We start from the raw sequence: 6153 nt of genomic DNA, 5'->3' as shown, positions 1-6153 counted from the left end.
TGTTTGCCGGTGTCTCCGTCTTGTTCGGCCAACTGGAGCTGACGTTCGGCTTCGAGTATGCGAGAAAGCTCTGCCTGCTCTTGCAGTCGCCGCAGGTTCTCTGCCTTGCGCTCCTGTCGTTCAATGTCACGGTACACACCCTCACGCAGCCTCTGCACACACAAGACACAACACAACATGCAACACCAAATGCTTACACGTGGACGTATATACACGAGCACAGCCATGAATATTAGACGTGTTTGTAATTATGTGTTACGCCATTGTGAGGATATTGACATGTTATGGGTCAAAGGGCGACACTGACACCCAGGGGACTCAAACCAGCCAGCTCAATGTGTGATGTCACATTAGCCACCGGGCCACCTTGGCAATATTATTACTCTGAATACAGCTGCTGCACATGCTTGTAACCCAGTATTTTGGAGTCACGGGTTAGCGAATCACATGCAGAATTAAGACACTATACCCCGCTGGGGTGCGAGGTGGCCAGCTGATGGATAAATGCAAAGTTGGTTCCTCAATCTTTTTGTCTGCTACCTTTTGAGTGCTATGTAATATTAAGGACGATATTTTTCTCCAGATACTCCAGTTTCTACGCACACATTTTTACTCTTTACTTTGAAAATATCTGAACCAACGTGTCGATGCAGGAGCCGCCTGGGTAAAAAAAAAGTCTTGATTTTCTGGATAAATAAAATTACAGTTGAGTACATCTCTAGCAATGTTTCAGACGTCACCAGAAGTCAAGTGGCATTCAGTTGCTGCATTAACACCAACATCAGTACTAGCTCGGTCAGACTACGGAACTTACGTTATACTTAAGTCTTTTAATGTAATGCCTGAGGTTGGAATACATGGACGTTCAACAAAACAGGGCCACAATTGGCGCATTTAGCATCCTTCCGATTATTTTAAATACTGTAAACGAGTTTGTATACTTAGGGTACAAAGTTTTTTCATGAAGATCTAACCCCCAAACTATGGACATTTTTTGGTCCTTAAAATTGTTTTAATTTACAAAGGCCATACACAACTCTATGACGCTTATACCCTTCAATGGAGATTAATAACGCTCTGATCGAACGGACACTTTGGGAGCTAATTACGCTTCAATAATAACGCCTGAAGCTCACAAGGCCACACTTTAAGAATTTGCGTTTTAAGGATGATTCGGAGTCAATACTAGACCCGTGGTGGGGTCCTTAAGAGTTCAATATTCTATTCTATAGCTTTTAGCCAACACAGGATTTAGGATTCTATTGTTTCACTGGTTAAAGTAGCATTGTACTCATATATCATTCTTAGGGTTGGACGTTTATTTCGGCGAAACAAGACCACGCTACATTAAGTATATTTAACATTCAATGGCAATTTATAAACGCTTACAGAGCCAGATGAACCATTAAGCGTCACTTACTCCCGAATATCACTGGGCAAAAACCCAGGCTAAGCACTGTACATTTTTTACAAAACGCCGAACTCTTATAACCGAGGCAACATCACGAGCGTGCAGTATTCGTGGACTGTAAAAGCTCTCTTAAACAAATTACGTCTTTTGCGTGCTCTAACTTAGCGCTTTCAATATTTGCGAAGAGTCTCGAATCGTCGTCGGGCAGCGAACAGCCAGGCCCGAGGGACCCAAAATCCGCGTTGTTCTACGCCGTTAACGTCAAATACACAGCGCTCAGTAATTTACTCTCTCTTTTTTTTGGTTTAACAACAAATGGAATAGCTGCGGTTACCAAAAAAAAACTACGCACAGACAAGAGGCCAGCCTAGCGTGTGCGCTCGCCGCCGTTAAGAACGATAAAAGCCCTTCCAGGTCAAGTATCACAACCACCGGGGGGAGGGCGGTCAGGCGGGGTTCACTCGGCCGGGCTGCGCCTCGCCTCCCCCGGCAGCGCTCGCTATCCGAGTGCCGGTTGTAGCTCGAGTTGCGGCCCGGTAACCAGTCTGTCGCGACTCGCGGCGAGCACGCACCCACCTGCCTGTCGTACTGCTGCTTCAGGTGGACTCCGGCCACGGTGGACACCGTGAAGACCACGGCAAGGCCCAGGGTGACCTTGGACACGGTGGACATGGCCAAGAGGAATCGAATGGGTGTGGCGGTGCGGGGTGGTTAGGGTGACCCTGTACGGTCGCCACGCATGGCCGGTGACCGCAGTAACAACACGAGGAGGAGGAGGGGGAGGAAGAAGAGTTGGCGCGTGTGATGGTGGAGGCGATGCTGTGTGGATGTTACCGATGCCTCTAGAGGCGAACTGTGGACGTCGATGTGTAAGCGATTGGGGAGGGGTGGGGGGGTGTTCGACCTCAGGGCACAAACGTGAGATTGGTCGGCTCCGTCGTCGTTGTTGATGCAACGTTGGTTGGTGAACGCACGTGCGAATGTTAGAGGTCAAAAACATGAGTGGGAACGCGTGCTGGAGTGCACGCATTGATCCATTACGCTGCGGTACATTGATACCGAGTGATGTAAATTCGAATCCACTTTTTTTTTATCCCTCTCTCTCTCGGGCATATACGCAACGAAGAAGGGCCATTGCCCGAAACGTCGTCTATTATATATTTTTTCCCCTTTTTACGGCAGAGTTATTGACGAATGTGTTGCGTTGTTAAATTTTAATGATGGAAATTTCTAAAGCTCACAGCGAGTTGATATTTGCCACAAAGCAAGGCCGTGTTAAAACGTGTAGAAAATATTAAATCAATTTGTGAACATGGAACCGCTACATAAAGTAACACTTACATAAAATAACAGTATATAAATAACAAGGGGAGCCAGGATATTCAGCGACAATATCTTTTCTGGAATTTGGTTATGAAAATTAATCGTGAAATTATTAACCATTTTATATATTTTTGCTGATGGAATACTCATAAGAAATCGATATGAATGAACTCCAATAAATTATTGGAGAAAGCTTAACAAGAATAATTATTGGAAACCCCACAATTGGAAAACACAATAGAATATGTTTGTCTGTCGCAATTATTGAAGGCAAACTAAGGTATTAATATATAAAGGAGGTGAGCAAGTGTCGGATGGAGTGTTTACAAAAAAAATCACTTTATATTAATAAGCACATTTCATGTACGTGAAAAATAAAGTTTTGTTCATTCAGTAAATATTAGAACATGGAACACAAGCTGAATAGTACACACACAAGCGTGATGAGATCAATGCTTGGAAATTAAGCTGTTAAAGAGGAACTCGTCGTCAAGATAACTTATGCAAATTAGAACCACGCTGTTGACTTAAGAAAATTAGGTTTTGGTAGGGATATAAATCTCTAGAATGGATGCTGATCAATGGATGGGACCGGCCATGGAATGGCAACCACAAGAACGTGAGGACAATCACCATGAAGATTGTGCGATGAGATCAGCTGGCTGGGTCAGGAGTGGAATAGATTGTGGCATCACATGAGACGGCGACAATGCAGGGAAGCCTTCACCCAGCAGTGGATACAACACGGCTGATTATGATAACCTTGCATATCTGTGTTTAAATTTTGCTATAGATGAACCAACATACATTTAGAGAAAATAATGTTCGTGCGTACATTACATTTAAGTGTATTTTAAAATTATCTTTATCGTCATGTGAATAAAATATGAGACGCAAATAAAGGAACTTTTAAATTATTGTTTTGAGCTCATTGTCATAATGACATCCAACTACCGTGCAGACAAAATAAGCAGCAATTGATATCTAAATCAGTTTTTAGTCCCCCCCCACCTCCTATAGGAAAACCTGTACTGACTAGCATGGTACAGTTGTTGTGGAGTGACTCATGCAGCCAGCCATGGCTCTAGGAGTCTAGGGTTTGGTGGTACATGTTGTTTATGTCGTTTATTGTGAAAATTCGGTCACAGTTCCTATGATCACTGTTACATTGCTTTTATGGCTTTATTTTGGTGATTTCGAAAACGTTTTTTTTGTTTGGCCATGTTTGTTTGTTGTAGTACGGAGTTAGACTGATGGCCTTAATCTAAGTTGTCTTGTAGTTGTTGTTTGACTTGCATCCCACTGGGATTTTTGCACGCAGCGTTGGTGTACGATGCTTTTTCGGGAATATTTTGTCGTTTTTTCCTGGATTTTCTGTTTGCACAGTCACATAGTCACTTTAAGATGTTTTCTTGCTCATGTTTTTGTTTTTTGTTTGTTGCGGTTGCACCCGATTCAAGAGCCGAATGGCTCACAGGGCTATACCAAATAAATAAAACTGAAACTGAAACAACAACCCCGCATAGCTGACAGCGTGGCGAGGCCTCACCCCCAGTAGTGGATTGAGAAAGCACTGTAAATCTGAACTTTGTTATTATATAATACCGAACTAAGATGGTACCTTTACGGCGAGGTGGAGTCAAGTGGCTTCATTTGAAACCGTTTTAAATGTCACGAATGTTGCCATACAACATGGCTTTCACAAATTGTCCTGGCTAGACGTGTACAAGAAAAACCGGATTGCAATGACAAATGATGGGGACAATGGAACTGTCCTGCGTTGCTTTAAACCGTTCAGAGAAAATTACTAGCTGGGACCTAAAAACCCAGCATGTAGGCAAGCACTTATCAGCACGTGGAGACCTGCACGTTAGCAAGCCATGCAAGAGTGGGTACGTTTTGAAGAATGTTGCCATTTTTTGTACTACAGCATCTGAATAAAATATCTGATTATAACAGTAGTTTCTCTACAAACATTTTTGAAGCTAATTCACATCTCAAACTTTTTCTGAATTTCAGCCATTCTCAATTCACAAATAGGCTAAGTCAGTCATGGAGGGTTTTTTTTGTTAAATACGTCACCATCTTGGTCAGTGCTTGTTGGTGAGAGTGGAGAGGGCGCCCTCACCAATAATCTATTACTTTTGTTAATCATCGCCAGAGATCGAATTTGGAAAATGGCAAGTGATGAGAACCGGTCCTCTCATATGGACACCAACAGTATATAAAATACAGAATTGTCTCCTCTGTAATAATTTGGGTATTTTTAGCTGGTTACCAATTTACCGCAGCAAACTAAAATCCCCTTTTTGTTTATGCTGTGACCAAATTGCCCAGTATCCACCCGTTCACATTAGATTTAAGAAGCTAAGCAGGTTTGGGCCCACATAGTACTTGGATGGCAATACACAATAGGTATTATAGGCTGTGGTACCAACTTGTCGGCAGTGCACAGCAGTTCGACAAAATAATTTGATGTACGTATTGTATATCTCTGCTTCTAGCACAGTGAAGTATGTATCACCAATTAAACCCCAGATCCCCCACGGTGTGTAGGAGTCCTTCATCCAGCAGTGGCTTGACAAATTATCTAAACATTATTTATTTAAACTACATCATGTTAAAATTGGAGACGCATCGAAATAAATTTCGTACCGATTTAAATGTTGTGAGATTACTCTCCAACACGCCGGTGGTGCTGAAGCAGTAATACATTTGGCACGTTTGATGCACGTGACACTTGTATTAAGTGGAGCAGGGTCTACGACACGCATTTTTACACGTCCTAATCCAAAATAAACCAATTATGAATCAGTATATTGGTTATAAAAGCCTACGTATATATTTTTTTGGGAAAATACACGAAATGCTATAAATGTTAAATGTAATACAGGCATTTAAATACGTGTAATAATATGACTATGAATGCCTAATAATTATTTAAACAAAACATTAAAACTGTAAATAAGACGTATTTGTTCTATAAGATAAGCATGGTCAATTCACTAGTAAAGACAAGTGTGTGGGAGCAGGGATGCGGGATTGGAGAATGTCCACAAATGTATATGTTTTTATTATTAAGAAATGCGATTCTGAAATAATAACTTTTCAAACATTTGTACTTCGCTTTTTACATCTCCATTCTTTGTAAATGAGGCCAATATGGGCTCTTTTGTCCGGAGGTTTAGATGCTATTTACCCAAAAAATCTTGTAGCTCTGCTCAGAACACAGAACCCTATAATCACAAAGTTAAACAAAAGCATTTATTGGGTTTTTTATAGTTTCTAAATGTGTATACACAGCAGGCTGGTGCCATACATAAAAGAGCCCACTTTGTCGCCATGTCTAATATGCCTGCAGTGTTCTTGTAATTGTATAGCATGAAGCCCACCAGTCACCTGCGGTCAGGGGAGGCAGG

Source organism: Petromyzon marinus, chromosome 6, assembly GCF_048934315.1.
Source record: "Petromyzon marinus isolate PM22_M1 ecotype Great Lakes invasive population chromosome 6, UKy_Petmar_22M1.pri1.0, whole genome shotgun sequence".
Lineage (NCBI taxonomy): Eukaryota > Metazoa > Chordata > Hyperoartia > Petromyzontiformes > Petromyzontidae > Petromyzon > Petromyzon marinus.
The sequence above is the reverse complement of the archived record's forward strand: the minus strand, read 5'-3'. Positions refer to the sequence as shown.